Source organism: Herpailurus yagouaroundi, unplaced genomic scaffold, assembly GCF_014898765.1.
Source record: "Herpailurus yagouaroundi ecotype Mexico unplaced genomic scaffold, PumYag 141, whole genome shotgun sequence".
Taxonomy (NCBI): Eukaryota; Metazoa; Chordata; class Mammalia; order Carnivora; family Felidae; genus Herpailurus; species Herpailurus yagouaroundi.
Window position 1 is genome coordinate 32,484,730 of NW_024412396.1, and position 11,436 is coordinate 32,496,165.

Sequence of the window (11,436 nt, forward strand, 5' to 3'; positions counted from 1 at the left end):
CCATTTTGACCTCATCACCTCCTGTTTCAAAACCTTCAACAAAAAAAATTTTTTTTTAAGTTTGAATTATTCATCCTGTGTTTCAGATCTTTCAGATATCTCGCCCGGAATGAACTTCCTTCTCTCCTTTTATGTAGTTGGCCCCTTTCACTATGCCTCACCTACTTTGCTTAATGTGTCTTCTTTGGCTATGTTCTTACTCATTTTTATCCCACACGTAGTACTAAATATAATACCTTCATACGTTAACATTTTGTTTACACTCAAATGTTTCTGCTCTCTTTCCATTGGAATTATAGTTGTAGGAGACAATTGGAGGTGTTTTCTCAGCCCACATCCTGCCTTCTCGCTTGCTCCCATAGTAGCCATGTTAGAACTTCATGGCCCTCACCCTTTAACCTAGGGTGGGACCAAGGGTGGTTTTTGGTTTTTGGTTTAAACGGCTAACTTTTGGGGGGTTTTGTTTTGCAGTAATAGATAGCTGGTGTATCATTATCCTCCAAAGTTGCTGAATAAAGTCTCTAATTATGAATGAAAAACTATGCTTAGAGCTATCGACATTTCAACTTAATATCCATATGATTTTATTATAAAAAGATTATAGAGTGCAAGAAAGTTCTGTATTGAATATGATGTATAGTAGCAAACATATGGTGAGTCTGTGATAAATGCCAGAAAGATTATGAATTTTAAAATGCCTAGAGAAGGAGGGGAGGGCAAGGGATTTGATTTTTTAAGTTTTTTTTTTTTTTTTTTTAACTAGCTTTCAGCATCTGTTGGTCTGAACATAGACGAAGACACAGTTAATAAAACGCTTAACATGTAATAAAATGTTCATTATTTCATAGAAGAAATAAATGTGGTTAGTTCGGCTAAGATTCTTTGCTTCCCTTTTATGTATTTATGGCTTGTTTTTGGTGAACTGCAGATCTTTGCATATTGACTTTAGTTAATCACAACCTAAGGATTGAGTGCAAAAGGAGAAAGACCCCTCATGAAACTGATTGGTGACCAAGCAAAGAGAAAGGTTAATAGGAACTTAAATTTACCAGGCATGTGGATTTTTGTGCATTGACACTTTTGATTTTGTGGGTCTTAACGTGTTTAATTTCCCCTTTACCGTGAATAAGCTGCAACCTTGGTTCAAGGTCCTTCAAAAAGAATGAAAAATGTCATTTTGCCTTATTATTTAGCTTAGGGGAATAGTTACACCCTTTACCTGTTATCTGGTGCTCGTGCCGACTTTCACTGTTGACTGTGGGGATCAGTCCCATCTGTGCTGGGCTGTCTGTATCAGCGTGCCCTTGGATTTTTCATGTGAACTGGCACGTGGTAGTGGAGATTAGGTCACTGTGTCTCATGTGTTGATTCTGCAGCTAAACACATCCCACCACTTGATGTAAGCAATTGTAATGGCTGAATCTAAAAGATCATGAAAAAGGAAGAATAAAACAAATGCATCCAGTGTGATTCAAGGTCGGAGGGACACTCATAAGCAAGTTGGAAGTGGATAAAACAGTAGATCAGCATTTTAGATTTAGCTTTGTGATATCAACTGATCTTTTAGTACTCCCTCATAATCATATAGCTGCGGGGCACCTTACAGTGTAGAGAGCATTCTCATTTGGATTCGTTTCTTATTTAGGTTCTAAGGTTCTAGTTGCTACAACTGGAACATCTCACAACTAGCAGGAAAGCCAGAGGCTGCACAGACCGTGCCATCCAGAGGCCCATACCCTCCCTCTGTCCCTTGTTTTGGGATTAAGAGTTTACCTCCAAAATGTGAGCTCCTGGGACTCCTGGTTTCCTGCTGTCTTTCATGCACTTCTATCATTTGCTTTATCTGTCATGGTGCCATAAAATAATAGGTCCTAAATAAATATTTATCAAATTGACTTATTATTACAGGACTGCACAGAACAAGTACAGGAAGTTTTTTAACATGTTTACTGATTCATTTTTATTTAATATTTCCACATCCTCCGCCCTACAAAATTTTTCCTGTAGTTTTATTCAAAAAAATGACAAGACTATACACGTTTTATTTGCAGCACCCAAGTTACTGTCACATGCAATATTTCATTTGATTTTCTCAAAAACTTTGTGAGATATATAGGCAGGAAATTATTCTTATTTCACAGATGGGATAAGTAAGACAGGAACAAAGGGATTAAGTAATATGGAACTGAGGTCTCTGGCTCTTAAACTTGCCCTTTCTTTACTCTTTTAGGATGACTTTCTTCTGCCTCAGTTTAACCTCTTTCCATGTGTCCCCAGCTCAGTGGCGATTGACAGTAAGGAGGCTGTCTTCCAGGGCTATCTCACTGTTACAAGTATGCTTCATTGTCCACAGTAACTCTGGCCTTGAGCTAAGAATGGAAAAATTAATTCTTTAATCATCTATCGTGGAGCTTCTAAAATGTCTGTCTTGATTTTACATGTTATGGTCTCTACATAGGTACATAGGTAACATTGTTAGGTGATTTTGTTTTTATTGTCTCAACACCCATACCTAACTCTCTAGTGATTTATAGTATCACAGAGAAGCAAAGCAAATGTTCACATCATTATCCTGATGACCTGTATGATCTGGCTTCTACCTACATCTCCAACTTAATTTTATAATACTTTCCTGCTCATTCAGTAAGTTTAGACAACATGGAGTTCATTCTGCTGCTAGTATAGGCCAAGCTCATTTCTATCTTAGGGCATTTGAACTTGCTATATCTTCTAGATGGAATATCATTGTTCCCTTGGATCTTCCACAGATTTTGCACAGGTGACTCTGTCTTGTCATAATTCAGCTATCTGCTCGAAGCCCTCCTTAAAGAGGTCTTTCCTGGTCTCCTTGGTAAGTGGAAGGAGGTAGGTATAGAATAGTATGTTTAGTGTGCTTCCATTTCTGTGTGTTTTCTTAAATATTATTTATACAAATATATACAAGGAATAGCACTGGAAAGATACACAAGAAATTGATAACAGTGGTGTCCACTAGGGAGAAGAATGGCAGGATGAAAGTGGGAGTAAAACATTTTTCACTCTGTTGTATTATTTGAATTGTTTACTACCTGTATGTATTACTTATTACAATAATTAAAGCCTCTTTAAAAGAGGGGGGGAAAGGGGCGCCTGGGTGGCGCAGTCGGTTAAGCGTCCGACTTCAGCCAGGTCACGATCTCGTGGTCCGTGAGTTCGAGCCCCGCGTCAGGCTCTGGGCTGATGGCTCAGAGCCTGGAGCCTGTTTCCGATTCTGTGTCTCCCTCTCTCTCTGCCCCTCCCCCGTTCATGCTGTGTCTCTCTCTGTCCCAGAAACAAATAAACGTTGAAAAAAAAAAAAATAAAAGAGGGGGGGAAAGGACCTATAGGATAGCCTAAACCTAATAAATTGGAAATACAACAGAAATAAATACTTAATATTTCACTTAGATTCAGTAATTCAGTTATACAGTTCCTAGTGAAATGTGTCCTGCTTAAAAGCAATTCACCTGACAAAAAGTTAAAATTTTATTGACCACAAGTTCAACATGACCCAACCGTGTGTCTGTTTAGAAAGCAACTACCTTCACTCAACAGCAGAACGCACGTTTTTCTCGAGTACAAATAGAACATTGTCCAGGATAGGTCACACATTAGATAACAAAACAAATGTTAACAAATTTAAGGAGAGTGAAATCATATTCATATTTTTTTTCTGACCACAATGGAATTAAACTAGAAATAGCCAAGAAAATTAGAGAATTCACAAATATTTGGAAATTAAACAACATATTCTTGAATAATCAATGGGGCAAAGAAGAAATTAAAAGGAAGTTACAATATATCTTGAGACAAATGAAAATAAAAGTACCACATACCAAACTTATGGGATGCAGCAAACAGTACTAAGAGGGAACTTTATAATGATAAATGCCTATACTACAAAAGACATAGACTCTTAAATAAACAACCTAATTCTACACCTCGAGGAACTAGAAAAAGAAGAACAAACTAAGCCACAAGTTAGCAGGAGGAAGGCAATGGAGATTAGAGCAGAAATAAACAACATAGAGAATAGAAAAAATCAACAAAACTAAGAGTTGGTTTTTTTTCGAAAACATCAATGAAATCGACAAGTCTTTAGCTAGACTAGCTAAGCATAAAAGAGAAAGACTCCAGGAAATAAAATCAGAAATAAAATAAATATTACCACTTCTTCAGAAATAAAAAGGATTACAAAAGTACGAAGAATAACTCTACACCAACCAACAGGATAACCTAAAAGAAATAGATGAATTTCTAGAAACATGTAACTTACCAAGATTGAATTGTGAAGTAATAGAAAACCTGAACAGACCTATAACTAGTAAAGAGATTGAATTAGCAATCAAAAACCTCCAACAAAGAAAATTCCAGGATGATGGCTTCACTGGTGACTTCCTCTATCTATCTATCTATCATCTATCTATCTATCTATCTATCTATGTATCATCTATCATTTATCAGTTATTTAATTAGGTTCTTTGTAAGAAATCTAGAACACCAATTTGTGAGGGTACACTCCATTTGTGAGAGAAAACACAAAGTGGATGTAGCCCTGAAGTTGAGGAACAGCTTTGTGGGTCCGCAGCTTTCTGATCAACCTTGCAGTGCTCTATAATCTCATGTTTCTCTTTCTCCGTGTGGAAGATCTCACCTTCCTCGTGTCTGAGTTTACACAGCTTCTTCTTGAAGCAAGCATCAGTGAGATATTTGGGGATTTTTCACATTGCTGATATCAATGGTGGAGGTGCCAGTGACAAATTTCTAGTGTGTTCTACACAGAGGAACTCAGTTGAAGGCTAGCAGTCCAGGCACAGATAGCAAGCCACTGCTCAGCTGCTTCAGGAAAACCACCCTCTTGCCCCTGTGGCACCCAATGAGGATGATCAAAATGGTCCCAGGGGTGATACTAGCTTGCAGCTTCCTCACATGCTGACTGAAAGGTTTTTAGCCGTGGCTCAGTAGCTTTTGAGGCACATCTTCAGTAGGATTATACCTACGCATTCTGTCACCACCAACTGGTTTTGTGACAGTAGCAAGAACCCTCCCCTTCTTTTTCTTTTCAACCCTGTATTTAGCTGCTGAATACTTCCTCTTGCACATGGCCTTTCTGGAATACATAGCTGATCGGGAATATCTGCCAATTCCTCTGACTAGGACAGGATTCCAGCTGCAGTGGGGCTTCCCCTTTTTAGGTGTTTTAGTCTTGAGGTTACTTTTTTTTTTTTTTAATGTTTATTTTTGTGAGTGGGGGAGGGGCAAAGAGAGAGGGAGACACAGAATCCAAAGCAGGCTCCAGGCTCTGAGCTGTCAGCACAGAGCCCCGTGCGGGGCTTGAACACACGAACCGCAAGATCATGAGCTGAGCAGAAGTTGGACACTTAACTGACTGAGCCACCCAGGTGCCCCAGGTTTCTTCTCGTCAGTATTGAGCTTCTCAGCATTTCACCTGTCATCTTGCAAGATGGGAAAGAGCAATTCCACTAAACATTTAAGGAATTAACATCAATTGTTCTCAAACTCTTCCAAAAAGTTGAAGAAGAGGAAACACTTCCAAACTCATTTTATGAAGCCAGTATTATCCTGATACCAAAGCTAGAAAAAGAAAAACATCAGGCCAGTATCCCTGATGGATATAGATGAAGAAATTCTCAACAAAATACTAGCAAACTAAGTTTAACAGCATATTAAAAGGATCATACACCATGACCAAGTGAGATTTATCCCTGCTGTATGAGGATGGTTTGACACATTAGCAGAATAAAGGATCAAAATCTCATGATGCTCTTAATATGTGGCAGAAAAAGCATTTGACAAAATCTAACACCGTTTCTTGATTGAAACAAAACAAAACAAGAAAAACCTCAAACCAGGAATAAAAGGAAGTTATCTCAACATAAGAAAGACCACGTATGAAAAGACTACAGCTAACATCAAACTCAATGGTGAGAAACTGAAAGTGTTTCCTCTAAGATCAGGAACAAAAGGCAAGGATGTCCATTCTTGCCACCTCTATTCAGTTAGGCAAGATAACCAGAGCAGTTAGGCAAGCCAAAGAAATCAAAGGCATCCAGATTGGAAAAGAAGTAAAATTATCTCTGCTCACAGATGACATGATCTTCTATGTAGGCATGCCTAAAAATTCTACCAAAAAAAGCCGTTAGAGGTAATAAAAGAATTCAGTAAAGTTGCAGGACACAAAATCAATATGCCAAAATTAGATGTGTTTTGATGCCCCCACAATGAACTATCTGATAAGGACACTGAGAAAACAATGCCATTTACAGTAGCATAAGAAAGAATAAAATACTTAGGAAGAAGCCAAGGAGCCAAGAGTTTTATACTAAAAAGTACGAAACATCTATGAAAGAAATGAGAGAAGACACAAATAAATGGGAAGACATCTCCTGTTCGTGGATTGGAAGACTTCATATTGTTAAAATGTTCATACTACCTAAAACAACCTACAGATTTAATGCAATCTGTCAAAACCCCAACTTTTTAATAGAATAGAAAAAACAATTTTAAAATTCATATGGAACCACAAAGAACCCCAAAGAGCCCAAACAATCTTAAAAAGAACAAATAGGAGGGCTCACACCTCCTGATTTCAAAACATATTACAAAGCTACAGTAATCAAAACGGTATGGTACTGGCATAAAGATAGACTTACAGACCAATGGATCAGAGTCCAGGAACAATCATACACAAATACGGTCAACAAATCTTTAACAAGGGTGTTAAGAAGACACAATGGAAAAGGAGGGTCCCTTCAATAAATGTGCTGGGAAAACTGGATATCCACATGTAAAAGAATGAAATTGGACCCTCATCTTACACCATACAAAAAAATCAGCTCAAATGGATCAAAGACTTGAACGTAAGATCTGAAACTGTAAAACTCCTAAAAGAAAACAAAGGGGAAATGTTTTATGATACTGGTCTTGGCAATGATTTCTTGGATTTGACACCAAAAAGCACCAGCAACAAAAGCAAAAATAGACAAATGGGACGACATCAAACTAAAAAGCTTTTCCACAGCAAAGGAAATAACTAACAGTGTGGAAATGCAACCTATAGAGTGGGAGAAAATATTTGCAAACCATATGTCTGATAAAGAGTTAATATCCAAAAAACATAAGAAACTCATATAATTCAATAGCAAAAAAAGAAATAACCCAACTTAAAAGTGGGCAAAAGAACTGAATAGCTATTTCTCCAAAGAAGATAAATACCAGATATATGAAAAGATGTTCAACATCACCAATTATTAGCGAAATGCAAATCAAAACCACAATGAGATATCTCACACCTTTTAGGATGTTCACGATCAACAAAACAAAACAACCCCAAAAATAGCAAATGTTGATGGGGATGTAGAGAAATTGGAACCTTTGTGCCCGCTTGTGGGAATATAAAATGGTGCCTGCAATTATGGAAAACTAAAGGGAGTTTCCTCAAAAAAAATTAAAAATAGAACTAACTATATGATCTAGCAGTTCAACTTCTGGGTGTTTACTCAAAATAACTGAAGTCAGGCACCCAAAGAGATCCCCACTTTTGTGTTCATTGCAGCATTATTCACAATAGCCAAGTGGTTAGGACAACCTGTAGCTGTCCTGTAGGCCCACTGGCAGATGAACCTATAAAAAAATTGTAGTGTACACATAAAATGAATATTATTGAGCCATAACAAGAAGGAAATCCTGTTTTATGCCATGTCATGGGTAAACCTTGAGGACAGCTTGCTAAAAACTAAGCCAGCACAGAAGGAGAAATAATGCACGATTCCACTTATACGAGGTATCTAAAATTGTCAAACTCACGGAAGTAGAAAGTGCAATGGTGGTTGCCAGGGGCTGCGAGGAGAGAGAAACGAGGAGTTGCTGTTCAAGGAGTATAAAGTTTCGGTCATGCAAGATGACAAAGTTAGGGAGAGCTGCTGGACAGCACTGTGTTTAGAGTTAACAACACCATACAGTACTCTAAAAAAATCTGTTGAGGGTAGATCTCATGTTATGCATTTTTTGCCATGATAATAAAAAGTGGGTACACCTCACAATAGCAATCAAAGAAATGCAAATAAAAAATGATCACCTGTCACATTAGCAAGGGTTTTAAAAGCTGGTGCGAGTTCCCTGAGGCAGCTCTCTCATTTACTGCTAGTTACAGTGTAAATTGGCAGGCATAACCGTTTTGGAAAACACTTTGGAAATATGCATCAAAGGGTCTTAAAAGTGTTTGTACCCTTTGATGTAATAATTTTACTTGTAGGAGTCTGTTCTCATGCAGCAATAACAAATGCAAATATGTTTATTTATAAGACCAAAATTTAGAAATCTTCCCAATGTTCCACGAGAAAGGAATGGTTAGTAGAAGCTGACATATATGATAAAACAACAAAAATGTTTATGAAGTTTATTGGCAAGAGAAAACTCACAATATAACATGAGGTAAAAACGGGGGGAGGTAACAAGCTGCATAAACGGTGATTACAAATCATATTATCACTGCTCTGTCAAAAAATTAAAACTAAAAAAGATGAAGGAAATCCACAAAAAAATGTCATAAGGCTGTTTTCTGGGTAATGAGACTATGGATGACTAAAATAAAATAAGATTTTAAAGTATCCTTTTACTCTTTTAAGTCTGCAAACATAAACATGTAAGGTAGAATATAGAGTGATCAGAAATTAGACTCTTTCTTCTGGAAGTACTGGAAGGTTTTTGATTGGCTTCATTCAGAGTATGGTTAAGACAAGCACACTTCTTCACTAAATGTTTTCATTCTAACTTAAAAGAGGTAGACATCACAGGGAGAGAAATCAAGAGAAAGCCTTACATTATTTATTTGTGTAGTAAACATATGGCCTTTAGTAGCCCAAGAAATAGCATCAACTCCCTGTGGGATGCAGTGAGTGGGCCATCCTCTTTAGGAGAGTAGTTTAGGAGAGATGTAAATGGAATGGCGAGCAGGGAGGGGATGGGCGGGTCTGCCCTGGCAGCTAGGTCGGTCAAACCCACCGTGGCTTTCGGTGGGTTGGCAGATGGCACAGCCAGATTGTCCCATCAGCCTGAAGCTACAAACTAAAACAGTTACATTCAAGAAGAGATAAATTTATGCTACAACTGGATTCCTAATACTACCTAGGGATGGTAGGGGTAATGTTCCAGTGGGCTTAACTTGTGAGCAGAAAACTCTAAAAAGGATGGGCAGAGAAAGGTGCAAGCCGCCTTGCAAAGGGACATAAGTCACCAACTCTGAAAAAGTTAAGTTTATGCCCCACTGCTCTGCTCCCCTCCCATCGCTGCCATTTGATACCACGTTCCTTTACTGGGACTCCAGGGTGGCTCAGTCGGTTAAGCATCCGGCTTTGGCTCAGGTCATGATCTTGTGGTTTGTGAGTTCCAGCCCCATGACGAGCCCCATGACGAGCCCCACGATGAGCCCCGCATCCAGCCCTGCATCTAGTCCTGCATGCAGCCCTGCATCCAGCCCCACGTTGAACCTCCCATGGAGCTCCATGCTGACAGCTTGGAGCCTGCTTCAGATTCTGTGTCTCCCTCTCTCTGTGTTCCTCCCCCACTCACACACTGTCTCTTTGTCTCAAAAATAAAGATTAAAAAAAGAGAGCGTGTGTGTGTCTGTTCCTTTACCTTTACCTTTGTAAGTTTCCTTGAAATCAGAGAATGCAAATTTGCAGACCTTGAGCCCAATGTAGTAAAAAAAAAAAAAGTGTTTAAAAAAAAAATCAACTTGAATGAGTTGCGTGACAGTTGGAAATTGGGAAATTTGGCATAAAATTCCGGATATGGGCTTTAAGAAAAGTTAAATTTAGCAACAGTGACCTGTTATTGTCACATGGTAACCATTATCTGCAGAAGAGCGATGCTCATTTGAGATGGCACAGGCTCGCCAATTTGCCGCAGTCCTCACTCAGCCCATGTGCTCATTTGGATTTCCACTTCTGGCGGCTGTATACATTCCTGAGGCTTTCAGGTCTGGGAGTGATTTATAAACCTGGTCTTCAAGCCCTGAGCTGCCTAGGATAAAAGTCTCCCCTGATACAAAAACTTATTCAAAGCAACAGTTCCTAAATAATTCTGATAAAGACAGACCTGCGTCAGAACCATAAACATGCTCAAAGACATGCTGGGCGAACAGAGAGCACTGCCCTTCTGAAAATCAGGGGCACCATGGGCAGACAGCTAGAATGAAGAACCTTCGAAGACTGGGGCATCCTATGGGACACTCTCAGGCTAGTGTTTGGAACTTAGTAGGAGGTTAATAAATATTTGTTTCTATCTTCCTAAGAGCAGATGCAGAGCACAGCAAGGAGGAAATGGAGCCAGAATAGTGTAATGCAATGCACAAAAGCACAGCATGCCAAGAGAGAAGGAGGGAGGAGGTAATTGCAGCCTAGAGAGGGGTAGCAGCAACAGAACAAGCCTGGAGAAGTTAGAATGACAGGGCCAAGTACTATAATAACAGGGGACTGCATAACTATGGCACGATTCCGATAGATCTTTGCTAGTAACACTTCTACATGGTAAGTAGAAGCATAGAGTCCACAGATGAAGGTAACATTAAGCAAACAAATTCAGACAGAAATTCACATCAAAACACTAGTGAGAAGACATTTAACCCGTTAGTGAAGGATTGTTGGTTTGAAGTAAAACAGAATATATATTTAAAAATACAGAGAATTTATAAAATGTGCAGAATAGCTATATTCAGCTGAAGTATAGAATTTCTGTACTTAGCTGAAACAAGTTAATGGTTTCAGTTTTGTGTGTGTGTGTGTGTGTGTGTGTGTGTGTGTGTGTGTGTGTGTTTGGCTTACCAAAGGTGTAGCTATAGTTATTGAAGTAATTTATTTCTAAAGCCTCAATTTAAAAAATCAGTTAATAACTGAAGTAAAATTTTCTGAAGCATCATGTAACTGTAGTAATAACGTGTCAGAGAATGTCAGGCAAAGGGTGCCAAATGGCGGAGTGGAAGGTGATAGATGTGATTATTTTTTTTCTAGCCCTTTCTTAGGGTCACGGCTAATCAGTCATTGTTTATACACAAGGTAGCTTTTGCAGTATTTATTTCTTTAAATATTTAGCAGACTTGGGAGGCAGTGACTGGCAATAATATGCAGTTTCCAGCATGTTACCAGTGCTTAATAAATGGTAAAACAATAAAATACTGCATGATGAAAAACAGCAGTGAGTACATCTATTATACCCCAAACCATATTAAAGCCATAGCATAGTGCATTGTCTACATTATGGTAATAAAGGAACATTTATATTCACTAAAAAGTTCACCCAGGTAAGTTCCTCTTAAATTTCTTAGGGTAGTGAAAGAAAGTATGAGAAAAGTGGATGGAGTATGGATTTAAAAAAAAAAAAGCAAAAAACCCAAAAACC

At 38.5% G+C, this 11,436-nt stretch overlaps 1 pseudogene; it reads right to left on the reverse strand.

Annotated features, from left to right (window-relative positions):
- Positions 1 to 4,482: 4,482 nt before the first annotated feature.
- LOC121032385 (60S ribosomal protein L6-like) overlaps positions 4,483 to 11,436 on the reverse strand; it is a 7,775-nt pseudogene continuing 821 nt past the window's right edge.